General features: G+C 47.0%; 1 protein-coding gene across 1 annotated transcript in view; it reads right to left on the reverse strand.

Moving 5' to 3' along the window:
- The window catches only part of Psd4 (pleckstrin and Sec7 domain containing 4), a 36,568-nt gene extending 22,511 nt beyond the window's left edge, over nt 1-14,057 (reverse strand). Inside the window, exons 1-2 of the mRNA XM_005346369.3 lie at nt 13,947-14,057; nt 9,630-9,717 (exon numbers count right to left, since the gene is read on the reverse strand). The gene's annotated coding sequence lies outside the window, so the exon portion shown is untranslated. The remainder of the gene's footprint in view (nt 1-9,629; nt 9,718-13,946) is intronic.
- Between the last annotated feature and the right edge of the window lie 6,785 nt (nt 14,058-20,842).

Consider the following 20,842-nt stretch of genomic DNA (forward strand, 5'->3'; position numbering starts at 1 on the left):
CCCCCCCCCCCCCCCCCCCCCCAGCACATTGCAGCTCCACATAGAGGACTGATAGCAGAGGTAGGGTAGAGGGTAGGCTTAGACTCGGGTGGAGTCACCCATCCCCCACCCCCACTCGCACGGAGGGAAAGAGGTGGGGCCAGACAGGGGCCAAGACAGGACTAGGTTCTGCTCCAGGAGCCAACCTGAGGGGAAACTGAGGATTCTGCTTCAGACCTGGACCTGCAGGCTGATAATAAGTAAAGTAGGAAGAAGGCAAGCCACAACTAATATGACAATTTGCCAGCTTCCAAGAACTTGTGCGTATTTGATGCGTTAGATGAAACGCTAATGGTCCTGGCAGGCCTAAACCAACCACTTTCTAAGATGGTAAGTGTTGTGCACAGCTTAACCTCCCAAACACCTCCAATTCAGCATAGCCTTGTCCATTCCGTCATCCACGCTGCATTCAATACCTCCTGCGTTTGGGATTGATTTTGCAGCTCTCCCCACAACCCAGATAAACCTGAAACCTAAATCTATCACCCAGAAGCAAACCTCTCTCCAGGCTCTAGCCTTCCCTCTGGTGTGCAGCGTTCTAGCCAGTGCCTTCCGTGTTCCTGTCCTCACACTAGAAGCTGCTGACCAGCGAGTCGTAAAACACACTGCCTGTTCCCAGGGAGCTTCCAATCTAGAGACAGAAAAGAAGCCAGTGCACTAGGTACCAGCCCCTGCTCACTGAATGTCTAGAGTGTGGGCAGGAAGGGGTGGAGGGAAACCAGGGAGGGTGGCAGGGTGAGCTCACTGTCGTGGAGGTCAGGGGAGGCCTAGGCAGAGATGTGTTATTTGTAACCACGTGGAAAGGACCCAACATGGAAGAGCAGTGTAGGCTGCAGGTATAATTCATTACTGGCGATGGGAAGTCTAATGTCTGGGTAACAGTAAGTAGCTCTGGCTCTGGAGGAAGTCCTCAGACAGGAGAGGCGGGGCCCACTGGAGTACACTGGGTCCTCAACTGTGGACCAAGGTGCATGTGGAGTTGGTAGTTGAGGGCCAAAGGAGGTTTCTGTATTTGTTTTTAAAACCATTTGTCCCACTGAAAGAAGAACAAGCACTAGGGGCTCCCTGAGAGCAAACCCCCAGGCAAGCAGCTTCTGGATTGGGGGAGGTGTCCAGGTAAGGGAGGACACTGTTTTGGGTGAGAACAATGATGGCAGAGAGAGAGGAGGAGGTGTGACTGGGGACTTAGAAACTGGGGACCACTGAGAAGTCTGCCTGCTTAAGCAGATCGGAGGGAAGTCAAGGGTCACTTCCAGACTTCTGGTCTGAGAGATTGCACAGGGCTTGCTGAAGTGGAAAAGCACCAGGAGATGAAGTTTTGGGGAGATGATCAAGAGTTCAACTTTTTTCTGGGCGGGTCGCATTCCTTTAAATCCAGAACTTGAGAGCAGAGGCAGCTGGGTCTCTGTGAGTTTGGAGTCAGCCTGGTGGTCTACAGAGCTAGTTCCAGGAAAGCCAGGGCTACACAGAGAATCCCTGTCACAAACAAACAAACAAACAAACAAACAAACAAACAAACGAGTTCAACTTTTCAAACACGGATTTAGAGATCTGTGAGGCAGGCAACTGAACACCATGCTTAGAGTTTAGGGGCTAGTGTGGCCCCAGAGACGTATGTGAGCCCAGGGTGGTGGGGTCCATCAGGATGGGAGAGGAGAGGTCTGTAAAGGAGGCTGGTGAGGTGCTATCAAGAAGGCTAGAGAAAGACAATAGTGAGAGACAGGTTACTTCCGAAGGAGGAGGCAATTGGCTGGGCTGGAGGCTACTGGAAAGTCAGGGAGGATTAAAAAGGAATGTAAGTGAGCCTTCATTGAACATGGCCACAGAGAGTTTCTGGATGAGTGACCCCGGGAGGCAATGGTCGAGGCAGAAGATCATGGTGTGTTAAGAGACAAGGAGGTGAGCAGGGTTGTCTTGTTGACTGGGGCTTCTGCCTCCCTAGTGGTCCAGTATGCTCTGCTCCCTGAAGCTGTTTGATGCTGCTCAGAGCAATCAATCCGCTCCTTCCTTCCTTCCTTCCTTCCTTCCTTCCTTCCTTCCTTCCTTCCTTCCTTCCTTCCTTCCTTCCTAGTTCTGTTCATTTAGGGGTCAACAGCCTCCTGTGACCATGAACTTCATTCACTTGACAGTGGAGTACCTGTCCCTCCCTTTAACAGATGGCTCTTTTCTGCTCACTTCGAAACAAGAGAGAAATCTGCCTCTCCCTCACCTTCCAGACAGGGTGGGTATGAGGCCTTTCTTGACTGCTGGAGTCCTCAGCCTGCAGGCACCTCTCATAACTTTCATCTCCTGCTACTATAAGAAGCAAATCTCTGGGTGGAAGATCCCTCGAGGGTCTCCACAGGGACATTATGCCCCGCCCCCATCCCAGAGTCCCAAGTAATGATTGGCAGAGCATCCTCGTCCATTCATTGAGTCTCTCCCCAGTCCACCACGCCCTCCCAAGAACCCAAATGCATCCTGATGTGACCACACACTCTGCAGCACGCAGCCCACACAGCCCAAGATATGCAGTATGGCCAGAGCCCTCCTTCTCCGGAGAGGTGAGCTACTTCCTGTTTGCCCACAGAGGAAGCCCTTCTGCACAGGTGGTGTCAGTGAGAGGCGTCTTTTCACGCGGTGAGCACCGGAGTGCACGGAGATCGGCAGACTTTCGCCAGGCTTTCCTAATCCAGGCACTTTCCCTTAGGAGCCTATGGATGAAGTCTCGCTGTCCAGTATGTGAGGCCGATGAGGAGACTGGGGTCAGAGTAGCTACTGGAGCTCAGACAGTAAACAGCCCTGCAGGGTCCAGCAGATAGCCTTCCTCTACCTTGCTACCTACCATTCACGTGCTGCAGACAGAAACACTGAAACACTGAGGTAAAGGGCAGGCCCTCTCTCTCAGCCAGTGGGGCTCCTGTGTTGAACCCTGAAGATTTTCCTCCCAATCAAAATGTCTCAAAACTCTTGGGCTGGCAGATCTGAAATACTGAATTCGGTAGCAAGCAGTGCGACACGGGAGGCTTGCTGCATCTCACAGGTCTCTAAGTCTGCCCCTGAAAAGCTCTTTCCTTTGGAGAAGCCTGCGGTGAGGCAGCTGTGTGATCTATTTCCAGTCAGAGCCCCATCCCCTGCCAGCAATTGGAGCTCTGCAAGCGTGGGTCCTCAGAGAGTACAGAAAGGAGGACACCAGCCCCCCCCCCCCACCTCCCTCTGGCAAGTTAGGTGTTTATAACACACTGGCCAGGATGGGTTCCCAGGGATCAGAGCAAATCCTGGAGGTGAGTGGACTAGGTCTTCAATGTCTAACAACTGTAGGGCCAAAGGCCAGGCCTGGGTGTTTGTGTCTTAGAACTGGGTAGTGGGACGTGTCTCAGAGTCAAGACAAGGTATGATGTAAGAATCCATAGGTAATGCCACTGTCAACCTCCCAACACACCCATGGCTATGGGTGCTACTGCTTCCTAAAGAAGTCAGGAAGTTATGAAAGTGGGCACGGCAGCAGAGGCCTGCATGCAGCTACTAGAGAGTAGCTACTGAGCAGGAAGATGGCAAGTTTAAGACCTGCTTGGCCTACAAAGCAAGTTCAAGGCCAGCTTGAGCAGTGTAGTGAGATACTATTAAAAAAAAAAAAGGAAAAGCTGGGCGGTGGTGGCGCACGCCTTTAATCCCAGCACTCGGGAGGCAGAGGCAGGCGGATCTCTGTGAGTTCGAGACCAGCCTAGTCTACAGAGCTAGTTCCAGGACAGGCTCCAAAGCCACAGAGAAACCCTGTCTCAAAAAAACCAAAAAAACAAAACAAAACAAAACAAAAAACAAACAAACAACAAAAAAAAGGTAAGCCGGACTAAGTATACATCTCAGCAGCAGAGTGCAAGTGTCTATTGTTGTGGTATATTATTTTAACTATGAAAAGATGTGTTATATTGGTTTCACCTTGCCTGCCTAAGGCACCTGATTGGTTTAATAAAAAGCTGAACAGTCAATAGAGAAAGGATAGTCAGGGCTGGCAGGCAGAGAGAATAAATAGAAGGAGAAATCTCGGCTTGAGAAAGAAAAATGAGCGGAAAAGAGAGCAGAGAACGAGGGAGAGACCAGGGGCCAGCCCACCAGCCACAGGGTAAGAAGGAAAGACAGACAAATAGAATAAAGAAAGGTGAAAAGCCCAGAGGCAAAAAGTAGAAGAGAAACAGGTTAATTTAAGTCGAAAGAGCTAGCCAGCTAAAAAATGAGCCTCAGTTAGGCCTAACATTCATAATTAATAAAATGTCTCTATGTCATGATTTGGAAGCTGGTTGGTGGCCCAAAAGTAATAGAAAAAGCCTGCTACAATCTACCTCTGCATTGGCTGCTCAATCCTGAGTTGGATCAGGTGACCTGGGGAAGCAGTTCTGTTCTACCCGGTCTGGTCAAATTAAAGACCCCCTGTCTGTGTGGACTGGGGCTCCTGGGCACAGTACCCAAGCCAGGGTGCCCTGGCTTTCCTCTGCCCCCAGGAAAGTTCACTCTTCTCCCCAAGGCTCCCCTCCCTGTGCGCGCTCACCTTGTGGCTGGGAGCTTTTACAGTGAGCACTTTCCACATAGCCTTATGTCTCTCCCTCTCATGTGATCAGTGAGTGGTCTCCAGAGTTAATCACCCTCCCACACCAAAAGGCACCCACCAACCATCTGTTGGAGTACACCAGCTCACCATTATAACAGCAAAAATATTCACTTCCTCCACCTCAGCCAGAGGAACCCGGGCAACCGTGACTGATCTCAGTTTTAAAAAGCATTTCACAGAAAGATGCTCAAAGTATATTATTAAATAAGAAACTTATGGACTAGGGCGCTAGCTCAGCTGGGAAAATGCTTGCTTGCCATCTGAGTATGAAGGCATGAGTTCAATCCCCAGCACCCACCTAAAAATTTGCACCATGTGGCTCCTGCTCATGGTCCCAGCACTATGGAGGCAGACACAGAGGATCCTGGGACCTCCCTGACAACCAGCCTAGTCTAATCAGGGAGCCCCGGGTCCCCATGATAGCCCCAGTCTCCCCAAACAAATGTCATGGTAAAGACAGTTAGAGATTCAACAGATACGAATGGAGCATTCTTAGACAGGACTCCATTCTCCACGACAGAACGCAGCAACCTTGGAGAAGCAAGGCAGCTACAAACGGCTTCCTGGAAGGGAACACAGAAAACACACTTTAGCCAGTCCCTTCTACAGGACCATTTTATGGCCCTGAAGACAGCAAGACCGTCCATACCTATGCAAACAATTTCACAAACTTTCTCCCTCTCTTAAATCTTTCTTTCTTCCTGACAGAAACTTATGTATTCTTCCTAGAGAAGTCTTTTCCTGCCCCTCTTTTTCTCTGCTAAGTTAGGTGTATAGGCCTTTAATGTTATCATTTAAAAATCCAGCCACTCTTGTTGATCTGTCTTTTGACTGGTTCGTTTTTGGTTCCCAGTCACTAAGGAGGTAGAGGAAATAGTTTTATCCTCTCGTGCATAGGGTTAGGAGGAAGCTTCGGTTCCCAGATTACCTCTCTGTGGATACACAAATGCAGGGCTGTGTCTAAGTGGGTGTGATATACAAACTGAGCATTTTTAATAGTTAAGCATTTATGTGAATCTGCATTAAGACAATCACAGCTGCTATAGTAAACCTGTAGTCTCACAGATGGTATTATCAAGGTAAGATGCTTCGTACACTCAAAGAAAGCTAATAAATAAAAATACTATAGAAGAAAAACACTCCTGCCAAAGATCATGACAAGAACACAAAACCGAGTCAACACTACAGCTGGGTCTGAGCAGTTCTCACACTTTCTCTTTCGGAGACAAGGCATAATGTCTTCTTCACAGTGCTCATTCATTCTGAGCAGTTATTAATCATTGACTGGAAAACCAGGTGTGTAGAGTTAGCAGCAAAGCATGGAACTATTAAAAAAAAAAGACCAGGTATGCTTTGACGGGGTGAAGGAGGAAGACAACCCAAGGCGTTTCCTGGGTGACCAGAAAGGTCACATCCTCCCCCCTCTCGCCAAGGAGTGCCATGCTTAACATTGCCCATAGCAGCACAGCCCTGAGATGTCCGGAGCTCTCTGTACAGCGAAGACAGACCCAAGCTGCTCCGACTTTGTCACCCTCAGGGTTGGGACTCCCTGCAGGAGCAGTGCTTGGGCCTCCCAGCCCCGGGGGACTGAGCCAGCATACTGGCTTCTTAAAGCATCTGCTCTCTTTTTAGTCCAAACCCGTTCTGCATCCTCCAAAGCCGCGGGAAAGGACAGTTCGTTAGACCTTGTCTCAACCCCCACCCCCACCTCGGGCTCAAATTCCAGAACGGCAGAGAGTCCTTAAAAATGCACCGTACGTCTCCTCAGCTGGCCCAGCCTGTCCATTAACTTTGCACACAGCTGCCGCGGGGCTCTTTTTCCGGCCAAGCCTCTCCGGCCCTTCCCGCTGCTCCTCCAGCGTGATCTCACGCTCACATGTTTTCCTCCCAGCCTCTTGCTGAAGACTCATGGAGCCATGAGCCCAGAGTCCTACCCACAGATGAACTCTCTACAGGACTTCAGACTTAGCAGCCTGCTCCTGTGCCAAGAGCACCCTCCTCGCCCTTGCCTGGGAGCCTGCCTGCCCCTCCCAGGTCCTGTCTAGCAAATAGCCTCAGAGAGGCTGGATTTCCCTGTGAGTAGCCTTGCCACCAGCCTGGGTCCTTTTCCCTTATGCCTGGAGAGTTCAGTGGCACTGGATCTCTCCCGTCTGATTTGAGAGCTGCGGGGTGGAGGGGGGGAGGGGGCTCCTGACCTCAGCCCACCCTAAGTTCCCATCAGTATGACATCATCCTTCCCTGGGAATCTTCACTGACTGGATGCCCTCCATCCACAACCCCCCACCAAACAAAACAAAACAAAATACCCTATGGCATGGGCCTTCCACTCTCTTCCTGGTCAGCGCTGTTTCTTTCCCCCATTCTCACACAACCTTCTCCACCCTTCAGGGCTCCTCAGGGCTCCAGTCACTCTTTCTAGACTAATCCACAACTAACTGACTGTTAGAGTATTCCTCAAGCTCCAGCTACATGGCTAAATGTATGTCGTTGGCAATCCAATTACAAAAGGAAAAATGTCTTTAGCAAGGAAAAAGATGATGGGGCCAGCAACATGGCTCAGCCGGTGAAGGTGCCAACCACAAAGGCTGGGGACCTTTGGCACACAAATAAGAGATATTTTTAATTGCAGCACATTGTAATTTATGTATGATTCATACATATATAAGTCAACACCATATTTTTCTAAAGTATGTCTAGGTCAAAGGATAAACCTAGCATAAACACATTAGGGTGGTTGCTACTCATAGGTTGGGGGAGGGGAGGTAGAAGACACGAGACATAAGGCTCCTTATAATTCAGGTGGGAAAGCTGACCCTGGGGTCACAGGGTGGGAAAACCAGCCCTCCCTTCACTGGCTGCTGCACATGGGAGCACAGGCCCTGCACCTCCCCTGGGCAAAACAGTAGAGCTGACCCTGGTGGTGTGAAAGTGGGTGACCCTGATATGACCATCTGAGAGCCAGATAACTGGCCGGCTCGTTGCTGCAGGCTCCTTGAGCTACTTGGGACAGTGCTGGAGAGCTCACCCTAGTGGTGGCAATGAGGGAATGCTGGCAGGCTGAGCAACCCAGCTAACCCAGAACCAGAGCTGTCAGTTAGCCCACCCCAGCATCCACCCCATCTATGAACTGTTGGAGCCTGTGAAAGGGCCGGACCTGCAGATCCAAAACAGCAGGATCTCCACGACACAGGACAACACCAGGATATCCAAGAGGAGTTCCCGTGAGAGCCCATTAGCAATAGGGCAGCAGGGGCCTCGAACCAGAGCAATGACTCATAGCAATGAACACTTACAAGTGAAGATGTATGGACTGAAGGGTAAACTGTGTGACTCACGGGGTCACACTACAGTTCTACACTGAGAATTTTTTTCAACTTTTTTTTATTGTTGTTTTGGTTTCTGGCTTTTCTTTTAAATTTTTTTTTTGGGGGGGTCAGGTTGCAAAAGCAGAGGGCAGATGCTAGGGGATGGGGAAATGAGTGGGATTAGGATGCATAAAGAGGAATCCACAGAGAATTTTTAAAAAGGTACAAAGAACAGACTTCTTATAATTCAATAACAACAACACCACCACCAATAACAATAACAACAACAACAACAACAACAACAACAACAACACTACCAACAACAACAAAAAACCCCAATATCCAATTTAAAGCTCAGGCCAAGCACGACAGTTTGTATCTGGAAGTGTCCTGCAATAAAGGCCCAGTCTAGCAGTTCCTTTGAGAGGTAGGAACTAGCGAGAGGTCTTAGGTCATTGGAGGCATCTCAGACAAAAAAGCCAGACCCAGAACTTCCTTTCTCTGCTTCTCCAGCAGGAGGCAAGCCCCTTCGTCCACTTCCTGTCTCTGTCATCACCTGTTGTCTCACCAGAGGCCCCAAACAACAGGCCATCTGCCTGTCACTAGAACCTGCAACACTGTGTGCCCCAATAAACCTTTCCTCTTCCCTAGCTGACGGTCTCTGGTGTACGCTGTCATAAACCAGGAAGGCAGCCAACACAGAAAGGGTATGAAGCATGCGCAGAGAGACAAACAGCTTCAAGCATGGAGAACCGATGAAATGATTCATCATCAAGTAATACCTATTAAAACTACAAGGTGATGACATCTTGAAACTAACAAGACCAACAAGTTGATGCTTCCCTGGGTTGGTGGGAGTGTTGGGAAATCATCACTTTCATAAGTAAAAGACACGCTCTGTCACTAGAGTGGCCTGGCAGCATCAGCAGTCTGGTGTGCACGTTCTTTTAAGGCACATTTGTGAGTTCCTCCTACTGCCGAGACAGGTCTTCTCAGACAGATGAGGTACAGGTGGACCTAATGCATTATGATCTACTCCAGCAGACAAGAGAAAGTAACCTGCAAACCCACGGGACTGGCTTGATAAATATGGTATGCCCACCCAACAGGACTTTATTTAGAGAGACACTTGTTTAGAAAAGGTGAGGTCGGGCTGGAGAGATGGCTCAGCGGTTAAGAGCATTGCCTGTTTTTCCAAAGGTTCTGAGTTCAAGTCCCAGCAACCACATGGTGGCTCACAACCATCTGTAATGAGGTCTGGTGCCCTTTTCTGGCCTGCAGGCATACTCACAGACAGAACATTGTATACATAATAAATAAATAAATAAATAAATAAATAAATAAATAGAAACGGTGAGGTCCCTTTACATATCTTGAAGATTAATTGTTGAGAATGGCTGCTAACTTTACAAAAAGGTAAATGCCCGAGTATTATTTCTTACTATCTATAAAAGGAAAACAGGAAAAGAAAGGAGCGGTGTGTGTGTGTGTGTGTGCGCGCGCGCGCGCCCATGTGCATGCCTGTTAAAAACAGCATGCGTGTCCTTTGAGCGTGTAGCCATGTTTATGGTTCAGAGAAAATTTAGCCCACAACCTCCATGTTGTACTTAGCCACCTTGATTTCCTTTGCTAGAAGAGTTTGTCTCCTGAGCACGCCACCCTTGCTAATCAGTTGGACTCAGAGCACAAGGTTGACTCACCCAGAACTTCCCGGATCTCTCTCTTCTCCCTTTCAGACTGATGTAGATCGCCATGTGACCAGCCACAGGTTTCTTCAATCACTCCTTCCTGTGGATAAAAGCGTAGAGTCTCTGCTAAGGGCTAGGAGGATAGCTCAGTTGTAGAGTGCTTCCCTGCCTGAGCTCCAGCACCATCTGATACTGGGCATGGTGGCACGTGCTTGCAATCCCAGCACTTAGAAAGTGGAAGTAGGAGGCTCAGGAGTTCAAGGCCTTCTTGAGGCTAGCCTGGGCTACATGGAACCATGTCCTCCTCCTCCTCCTCCTCCTCCTCCTCCTTCTTCTTATTATTGTATTATATAATATAATATTATAATTACAATAATATAATATAATATTATTCTATATTATATATTGTTATATATATAATAATAAAGCATGCATCACCATGTTGCCTCCATTCCCACCCTGTATCTTTTATTGCCCCCTCCTGTAGTCGTGTTCCGAGGAGACTCTTTCCTCACTGCCCTGCAGGTGGCACCGGCCTTCCCATCCTCCCTATCACTAGATTATTTTGCGTGAAGATCCAAGAAGCCCATCCACCTCAGTTACTGTGATCTGAAGGCGCTCCCTGCCTTTCATAATTCTCAGTCATACACAAATTTGAGAGGAGACCTTCGGTAGTGATTGGGTCACAAGGCTCTTGCGCTCGTGAAGAAATGAATAAATTCATGAGAACCACAAGAGTAACTTCATTATAAAGGCCACTCAGTCCCGCTTCCTCCATCTGGTTCTGTGATGCCCTCTTCCTGCTAGGATGCAATAAGAAGGCCCTGCCAGAAACCAGCAACACAGTCATGGGTTTCTCTGCTTCCAGAACCAGGTTCTGAATGAAACAGCAATTTTTAACCAAAAATAAATAACCTAACCTCAGCTTTTTTTGTTCCAGACGAGAGAAGAGGAAGTGCTGGGACTAGGGAGGTGTCCAGAGGTAGCATGGGAACACAGGGACAGCTGAGGGGCTCCAGCATCCACACCACATGGAAACACATTGAGCGGGGGTGGGGGGGCTGAGGTTGGGCCTCACACTGGGTAGGACTGAACAGAACCTGACTAGCTGGCCCTGTGCCCATGTTTACTCCCTCTCTCCACAGCCGGGGACCATTGCTTATAGGAATGACCACAGATGCCACAGCTTTAAGAAGGGCTCTTTTCTAAGTGCCAGCTGCACACTTGTATAAAGGCTGGAGCGACAGGCAGAGCTCATTGAAAGAGCTGAGCAGTGTGGGCCTGAGACTGGATCTCTGACTTAACTACATGTCAGGTGAAAACAGAGGCTTGAAAACTCCATCCTCTGACGGCAAAGTCGGATTGGTACTTGCCAAGCAACCTGGGGCAACTTTCTTTCTTTCTCTGGGCCCCAGCTTTCTCATGGGATAGCAACAGTGTATATACTCCAAAGCCCTATGTGAGGATTAACTATGCTAGTACTTGTGGCTAACAAATAAAGCTTGCCTGAAGATCTGAGTGCAGAGTTAAGCCACTAGCTGGCCATAGAGTCCAGGCAGTGGTGGCACACACCTTTAATCCTAGCACTTGGGAGGCAGAGGCAGATGGACCTCTGAGTTGAAGGCCACCCTATTCTACACAAGGTGATTTCAGTCTGAAAAAGAAACAGAACCAGGCGGTAATAGCTCACACCTTTAAACCCAGCACTAGCGAGGTAGAGACAGGGAAGTGATATGATTGGACAGAGAGGAATATAAGGTGGAAGGAGACAGGAGCTCAGCCTATTCGGTCTGAGGATTTGTGGAGAAAGAATCCTGTCCACTTTGGTCTGAGGATTCGGACCAAAATGAGGTAAATGGTCTCTCTAGTGGCTGGCTCATTTAGTTCTCTGATCTTTCAGTATTTTCCCCGCTATCTGACTCTGTTTTTTTTATTATTAAGACCAATTAGAAAAAGAGCTACAATTACCACACATAGGAGGCTAAGGGGCTGGTTTGTAGCACATGCTCACTAATGCAGTCACTCTGTTGTCCAGCTAGGTGGGTTTTTTTTTTTTTTAGGAATTTCCCAGAAGGCAATAATTTTTCTGCCATTCTCAAATCCCACGGTTGTAGGGACTGGCAACATGTGGCCGGGTACTGCGCAGGAGCAGATCCTTCTCTTGCCAGATGGACTAGTTCTCGGCCCCTGTGGACTCTCCAATCGTCAGCTTCATTCTGAGAATCATCAGTGGAACGAATACACTTCTGAGTACATCTATGAGGGTGAATTCTAGAAAAGTTTAACCGAAGACCCCACCATTCCTGAGTGCTGGCTAGCATTCCTCGGTCCTTGCTTGCTGGCTGCAGAGCACGTTACCGGCTGCCTCACGCACCTGCTGCCATTCCTATCCTGCTCATGGTAACGAACTGGACTGCAAACAGGAGCCCAACGACCTTTCCCTTACCTTGTTTTTGTTAGGTATTTTGTGACAGCGGGTGGAACAAAAGTACAATTACTCAACCTGCTTGGTGTAGACTGCCAGGCCTGGCCTGGAGTTAAAAGCCAGAGTTTGTAAACCCTCCTAGAGGCAGCTGGAGGGGGCTGCCTGCTTTTCTAAATGGCTCTGGTTCCCAGCTGCCTCTGCTCACCTGTCCGGGCTCCCCTGGCCTCCTTCCTACTCTTCCCACGTGTTCGGTGAGCTCACACCTTGCTCACACAGCTAAGCCTTTCTGACCACTGAGTGGGAATCGTCTTCCCCTGGGCAGTCACATGGCTAAGTCCTATCTTTATTCAGGTCCCTGCCCAAGTTGTGAGGTGGAGCTCCTGTAACCTTGGAGTCGGAAGAGGACCAAGAGTTCAAGACCAGCCTGTGGAACATAGTGTATAGCAAGACTCAAATAAATAAATAAATAAATAAATAAATAAATAAATAAATAGCTTATTATCCTTTTCCTTCTCTCAGAAAATAACATCCATAAGGAAAGTTCATTAAAACGTTTTTAAACCTGGAAGATAGAGACTGTTGGGTAAATATTTGTTAAATGAATGAAGGAATAAGACAGCAGGACATGTCTACTCGGAGGATGTAGCGCTATCTTATATTCAAACATCCCAACAAGAAATGCTCTTGGGACTTGAGGGAAGACTCCTCCCCACCTCATGTTCCCCGAGGTCTTAGCAGCAGTCAGTAATTCTCCATCGCTGTTCTGCGCAGCAGACTTGTGGGCCTTGAACTTCCCCACCTCAGGCAGGATGTCTGCTGCAGTTCTAGAAACCACGGACGGCTTCTCTCGTTTTCCTGTCACCTTTCCTCACACTGTTTAATGTTTGTCTCACAGCATTGATCACGCTGAGATAGCATCGGCTTGCTTCCTTTCTCCCCGCAACTGTATCTGAAGGAGAGCAGTGTGTTCATGGTGTCTGCCGGGCATCAGTTACTGCTCTGCAAGTGTCTGTTGAATAAGTGGATGAAGGAATGGCAAATGGCTCTTCCCGTTACCCTCCACAAAAAGAAGACATGTCTGGGAGAAAATGAACCACAGCACAGTCATGCTGTCTAAACTTGACCTTAAGGTCTTGCTCACATAGAGGAACCATAGACATCCAATTAGATGCTAATTACATCCAATCAGCTCTGGACTTTGGGAAGGGGCTGGGCTAATGAGGTTTAAAGGCAGGGTGAGACTGGAGATGTTCTGCACTTGACTCTGATGCTGGCCTTCTGACCTAGACAAATAGGTCATGGACAAAGGGGTCTGATGGACGCATTTACAAGGGGTCATCCTGTATCCTAGAAAGACTCAGTCCAATTCACATCCCTGGTTCTATCATCATCCCACTGAAAGGACAACCGCGGCTGAACACTAGGACCACAGAGGAAGGTGACTTATCAGCTGAATGGGTGTCTCCCTTTCCAAGAATGTCTGCTGTATTCTGGACAGACACACGAGGAAGAGCTCAGGAGAGGGACCTGTGCCAACCATGTGGGAAAGAGCTGCCCTGGACTCCACGATGCCAGTGCATTGCTGGGGGGGGCAGTCCTTAAGCTCCCACCAAAAATGTATTATCAGGGAGGAGCACCCCGATGTCACAGGCACCAGAGAACATCAGGGAGATTTGAAGCAAAGCCCTGCTCCCTGCTAGGGACTGGAGCCTAGACCCAATCACCTTAGCAAGAGGACCCCATACTAGGATTGATACTCAGTGGGGCACAGTCAAACCCTCTCTTCAGTTAGGCCTTATTCTTGGGGTCCCTGTCAGCTCTTAAGGCTCCTGCAGCTTCTCCCCAGCTCAGCCCCCCTTGTCTTTGACGTCCTGGCCCCAGAGCAGCTCTCCTTAGGCGCTCACCTCCTGGTCTTGACCGGTGCACCGAGAAGACACAGCGGAGACAGGGAAGCCACCGTCAGGAATGGGGCGACAGATTGAATTCTTGCCACTGCAGTAGAGCCCTTCACACGTGTCTTTACCAACGTCCTGCCGGGCTCCTGCCGGGCTCCTGCCGCGGCTCCGGCAGCCCGGACGCCCCCTTGGCTCCGCGCCCAGGCGCCTGCCCGGGCGGCGAGGGCTGCGGGGCGGCGCGGTGTGGGACCGGGTTTCCGGGAGGGCGGCGATCGGCGGGCCGGGGCGGGCCGGGCTGGAGTGAAGCCGTCCGACTGGTCTGACCGCGGCTCAGGGCTGGGCGGCGGGGTTGGGCCGGGTGCAACGAGCGTGCAGAGAGCCGCGCTCCTCGGGCCCCATCTGGTTGATTTTTGTCAAGCACATAAACCGGAAACTGGCCAGACCCGCGTAACCTGGATGCCTGCAGCGGGGCAATAATTGAGCATCCCCACAAATCCATTATTTCTTACTTATTTAGTAGACAGACAGAGGCAAAGAATGCATTATTGGAGCTCAGAATTTCGTCTGCCTGCAACTGTTGACCCACCGTGAACTTTCATAACTGGTTCGGATTGGCCACACGCTGGCAAACAGTTGCGACTTGAGACGCAAAGATATTTTCCCAAACTTACCCTCAGACATAGACTGGCACTTGGCAAGAAACTGTAATTTTAATAAGCTTCTCTCTGGCGCCATCCAGCTTGTATTCTCTTCACTATGTAAGGCATGCAGAGGAATTTTGAACGAAGCGATGCCGTGTTTTCTGTGTATCCAGTGATAGTTTAGCTGCCCTGGAAACGTACAGCTCGGAAAAGCCAATTGCCTAAAACACAGTGGACAAACTGTGCGATAAGCAAGAGCCACAGTTAATATGTGTGGAGTTCCAGGTCATAAACTGCATGTCTTAGCACATCTAATCCTCACAACTTTCAAGGTAGGAAGCAGGATAAATAATTCCACAAGGACACACAGAAAGGAGAGAGAGAGAGAGAGAGAGAGAGAGAGAGAGAGAGAGAGAGAGAGAGAGAGAGAGAGAGAGCTCTACAGACCTAGAGACCTAAAGGTCATGCTTCTGACAGTTGCTTTTGAGACATGTCTGATGCTAAGTTATAGATTCTGCACGACCCTGAACTGTCTTGTGTATCTTGTATGAGCATGTCAGACACTTAGTGGGCATATGGGGATGGGAGGAACCAAGCACACCAAAAACTTCAGCCTACCTGGCAGATATGCACCAGTTGTCATATCAGATGTGATGTAGTTGACATGCAGAGTGTGTGTATAGGGTGGTGGTGGTCGGGGCAGGACCCCTCTGAGAGAGCAATATTCTCACAAAGGAAGGAGCCACCTGAGCATGAGGGAGCACATATGTCCACAATCTCCTTTCAAATCTCGCTGCACCTCCTGAGTGGATGCACACGGGGTGGCATGCAAACATCAAAGAAAATTATCATGAACCTTGGGATGTAGTTTAAGTCCTGATAGTTCAGACAGCCAGGCAAAAAACACTTTGAGCTTCCCACTGAAATTTCAGGATAGTCACACTTAGAGGAAAAGACCATACCCCAAGAGTAAGGGATATACCCCAGAATTGGGGACAGAATGGGAAGAAATTATCCAAGTAATATACAAAACCCTATTGCATGAGGCCAGGTGGATAATGACAGAATTCAGAGCAGCAACAAGCCACAATGTTCCCGCATCACATCCAAAGAAACAGATGCATTTGGATTGTAGTCAAGAAGAAATAGCCAACATGCCGGAATCCAGTTCCAGATGGCAGCAGGGTCTGAAGTGGGTGGATGCAAGAGCAGCAATGGGGAATCCGACATAGGACACCTCTGAATGTCGTTTTACGGGAGATGGACTGAGAGGAAGTGCCTCTGGGGATGGCTTCCTACTCCTACAATGTGCATCTCTCACAGGCTCTATCGACACACAAATTCATTGTATCCAAAGGATGCTCAATCGTGACACAAAGACATGTGCTCAACTATGTTCATAGCAGCTTTGTTTGTCACAGCCAGGACCTGGAAACAACCTTAATGCCCCTCGACCGAAGAATGGATAAGGAAAATGTGGTACATTTACACAATGGAGTACTATACAGCAGAAAAAAAATAATGACAGCTCGAATTTTGCAGGAAAATGGATGGAGCTAGAAAACATTATTTTGAGTGAGGTAACCCAGACACAGAAAGACAACTATCACATGTCCTCATAGATTTTAATCATTGATTATAAAGTCTTTTTATGGTACATACTTTTTCTAAAGTCTTCCTTGATGACATACGCATAGCAAAGTAAAAGAAACAAAACAAGCAAACAGCAAATTTCATGAGAACTAAAATCTAACATTATGATAAAATCAATTCTTTTAACTCAATATCTTTTTCCTTAAAATTGGTGTCGTAGAGCCTTGAGGTTACAGAAATAACAGACAGGATGTCTCTGTTTAAGTTTGATCAAGTTGATAGATCAGAAGTTATTTCCTACTGCCGGTTATATCAAACTTCCCTGTATTAATATATTGATCTACTATAATCAATACTGATCTTTCTATGGAAATCTAATTCCTCGGTCCCTTGTTTAAATTCTTGACGTCTGAAATACCGTGTTACTCTTAATTCTTTCTACGCTCAGGGAAGTCTTGATCTGCAAGTTTGCTCAGGAAGCCAGGCAGTTCACTGAGTAAAAATGTTTCTCTTTGTGTCTCTGTCATAAACTCCTGTTTCAATGTGGTCTCTATCTTTATTACAATCCTGCAAAGGGCAGAAGAGCATCAAGGTTCCTAGAACTGCGTACTTTGTCTTCAGGAGGGCGCCAAGGCTTGTCATTCATTTTATAATCAGTATCTTTTCCTGTCCATACTAGTTTCATGTTTCTGAGGCAAAACATGAAAGCCTAGTGATTCACTTATAGTTGTAAGTAGTAGGTTCTATCGGACTTGACTTCTTTCTTAGCTAATTCTCCCAGGGAACCACCGAAAGTTTTATTCTTACTAAGATCAGCTTCTATAAGAATTGCGACATTATCCCAGCTCTAGCCTCCAGTGAGGGGCCCTTAACAGCAAGGGATTCAAATATTAAACATGTCAGAGCCACAGGCAAGAGCTGGGCAGCAGATTCCACCGAGGGCAGTGAGGGGTCTGTAGGAGTCGGCCGAGCACTGTGAGCTTGGTCAAGCAGCGCCTTCAAGACGCTTGGCATTGCCCCCAGTAGGGAGTTGAAACAAAACCACAGACAGCCAAGCTGTCGAATTTAAGGATTAAGGAAGTAAAAATCAAAACTATGATTCATGCCATAAGGAACTGTGAGGGGGGAGAAGGATATAATGGGCAAAGAGATAAGGAACGCCAATAAAACAGCAGCTCGGTAAAGTTCCACATGGAATATATACACATGTGCTTCCCTGTGGATGGTCCTTAATCTAAGTCGTTGTGACCCAGAGGGTGATTGGACAGGCTTCTGATAGCTCTAACTAAGATGAAGAGCTCCTACCGCTGGGGTTTCTCTCCTACAACACATTCCATTGCGTCCTAGTAATGCATGACCCTCAGCACACACTCCAAATTAGTCATCTTTCATGCTATGACGGAGTTCCCGAGACAGAACACTTAAAAAGAGAAATTACAAGAGTTTGGACTCATGGTTGCTAAGGTCTGTGGTCACTTGGACCTGCCATTTTTGGTCCTGTGACAGGAAGTACATCATGATGGGGAAAGGTGAGCAGAGAAGGCTGTTCACACCGTGGTGACCAGGAAACACAAGAGAGAAAGGAAGGGGAAAGTATCCTCCACCAAGGGCAGAATTCCTAGTGACCTAACTTTTTCTCCCTATTGTCCCACCTCCTAAAGGGTTTGCCTCTTCTCATGGCGCTAAAGGCTAGGACCAAGCCTGTAACACATGTGTCTTTAGGGGCATTTAAAACCTAAGCAAGAATATACATTGCTGTAGACATTGGGGCTTGGGAGCCTTTTCAGCAATATGGCTCTGCCGTTGAGGTGACGAATGATCTTCTATGACACTGTGACAGGTTAACTGGCTAGCTTTTAAAAAGAATATGGACTGAAACCATTTCATAGCTGTTAACCTAACACAGATAAATAGAAAAACCCAACAGGCACCCAGAGGGAAAAGTAATACAGATCGCATACAGGACTGAGGTTACTTCTCGTTAGGAGCCATGATGCCAGAGGACAATGAAATGGCATCTTTAAGGGGCTAAAAGCCATCTGGGTCTGGAGACAGTTCAGTGATTAGGAGCATACACGGCTCTTGCAGACGACCTCAGTTTAGTTTTCAGAATCAATGCTGGGTGGTAACTCTAGCTCCACCGGATCTGATACCTATACGTTTTGGCCTCCTTAAACGCACATCTGCACACATGTGGCGCATACATGCAGACACACATATGCACATAGATAAACAAAAATAAATATTAAATAATAATACGTCATCTTGTTCTATATCCATTAAATCTTAAATAAGAAGTAAGAAGCTGGGCGGTGGTGATGTATGCCTTTAATCCCAGAAATCTCTGAGTTCGAGGCCAGCGTGGTTTACAGCATGAGTTCCAAGACAGTCAAAGCTACACGGAGAAACCCTGCCTTGAAAACTCCCCCAAACCAAGAAAACAAAATCTGAAAAAACTAAATAAATAATTCAAATAAATTATATAAAAATTTATTAAATTAATTTGCATGTTTATAATTTATTATAGTAAACAAAAAGTACAATATGAATTTTGTTAGTATCAATAATGATTAATATTATAATGAACAAATTATCCAAAATGAGGGGTGGCAATATGAATGTAAATTAGAAGAACACTAGAAAATTAAATCTATGGCTTTTTCTTGTTTCTGTTACATTATCTGAAAGTTTATTCACTAAAAATGGTAACATATTATGATGTTTATTAACTTATATTGAAGCAGAATGTATGAAATTCCCCAAACACAGAAGGGGAACACAAATGGAACAGTGTTGTCACAGGATTCTTCTGTTATGCGTACACTTTAAATTCAGAACAAATCCAGTAGAATATACAAAAGCAATCACCATTAGACAGATAGACAATGACATTAAGGACCTCAGTTAAAATACAAAGTTGTCAGAAGGGCTAATAAAACAAGACCTACTTACATTGTAATCACAAAGGACACACTCTCAGCAAACATACACACTTGTTGAAATGAAAAGAATGGGGGAAATACATTACGCGATGCTCAATTTTAGATAAAGCAACATTTAATACAGAGATAACACCGTGAATAAAAGGGCCAATTTTCAAGTGGCAAAAGTGTCAAGTTACTAAGAAGATGTAAGATTCTCAGTATATGTGAACCCAATAAGGGAACTGCCAAATCCACTAAGTAAAAACTGACAGAATTGAGAGAAGTGAAAGAAAACCCAGTCATTTCTGTGGAATCCTTAGCCCCTTTCTTAGAGTTCGGGGACTAGGTGCACAGAAGGCCAGAGAGGATCTGGAAGACCCTACACTGCACTGTCACCCAGCCGACCAAACTGACTTTGTGAGTTTTACACCAGCATCACGGCACACATTCTTTGAAGGCGTGCAGGGAACATCCAACAAGACGGGTCATGGATGTTCTTGTTCCTGTTACATTATCTGCAGGTTGACTCACGCTCTGTGCTATGGATTGCCCCATTTGCACTCCCCCTTTGTGCTTGGTGATTTTTTTTTAATGCATTCTGCTTCTATATAAGTCAATAGACCCCACCATAATTTGTTATTTTTAGTGAATAAACTTTTAGATAATGTAATAGAAACAGGATACAGGACTACCAGAGACTCAGAATTCCCATGAAGAAAATCATACGGCTGTGTTTTCTAATAAAAAGGACACCAAGTCAATAGCACATAGCAGTGTCTGGTCTAGGGACCACACAGTACATTTGGAAACTGAGCAAAACACTTCTAAGCAAAGTATGGGTCAAAGGACAAACCGTAGGAAACATAAAGAAATATTTCAAACTGAAATGACAGGAAAACAGACCAAAAAAGACAGCATTGTGATGTCCAAATATAGATCCACAAACCTTTTAACCAAAGTAACCAGTGAATCTGTAGGGAAGGGAAAACCTTTTCAATAGGTGGTTCTGGTACAAACAGGACTTATGTCTAACAGTCTAAGTTTTATAACTCAACGCAAAAAGAACAATCCAGTTTTAAAAATGGGCCAACAAAGCCCAGGGTTGGTGTCAAAGACTTGCGATCCCAGCTGCTTAAAAGGTTGAGTAACTTTAGTGTGGCTCTGCCTGGAAATAGACTAGGCTGGGGAGGTAGCCTAGTGGTACAGTGCTTGCTTAGCCTGCAAGAAGCCCCGACTCTAATCTCCAGCACTGAGAAAAAATTGGCAGAAAACCTGAATACATTATCTGTGAATAAGATGGACAAATGGCTAATAAACACACAAGAAGATGCCCAACTTCGTTAGCTATCAGGGAAATGCGGAACAAAGCCATAATGACGTATTCATATACTGGCTATAATTTTAAAATGGCAGATAGATAATAAGCAGGGTCAGAGATGTAGCTCAGTGCTAGAGTACTTCAGAAAAATCTCAAAAATGGATACTAGAGAATAATTAATGTTAGCAGTGTTATAAGAAAGTCAAATGTTCATCCATTGCCAGTGGGATTGTAAAATGCAGCAGCCATATTGGAGAATAGTTTGGCCATGCCTAAGAATACTTAATACAGCCAGGCGGTGGTGGCGCACGCCTTTAATCCCAGCACTCGGTAGGCAGAGGCAGGCGGATCTCTGTGAGTTCGAGACCAGCCTGGTCTACAAGAGCTAGTTCCAGGACAGGCTCCAAAACCACAGAGAAACCCTGACTT

This window comes from Microtus ochrogaster, chromosome 4 (genome assembly GCF_000317375.1).
Source record: "Microtus ochrogaster isolate Prairie Vole_2 chromosome 4, MicOch1.0, whole genome shotgun sequence".
Taxonomy (NCBI): domain Eukaryota; kingdom Metazoa; phylum Chordata; class Mammalia; order Rodentia; family Cricetidae; genus Microtus; species Microtus ochrogaster.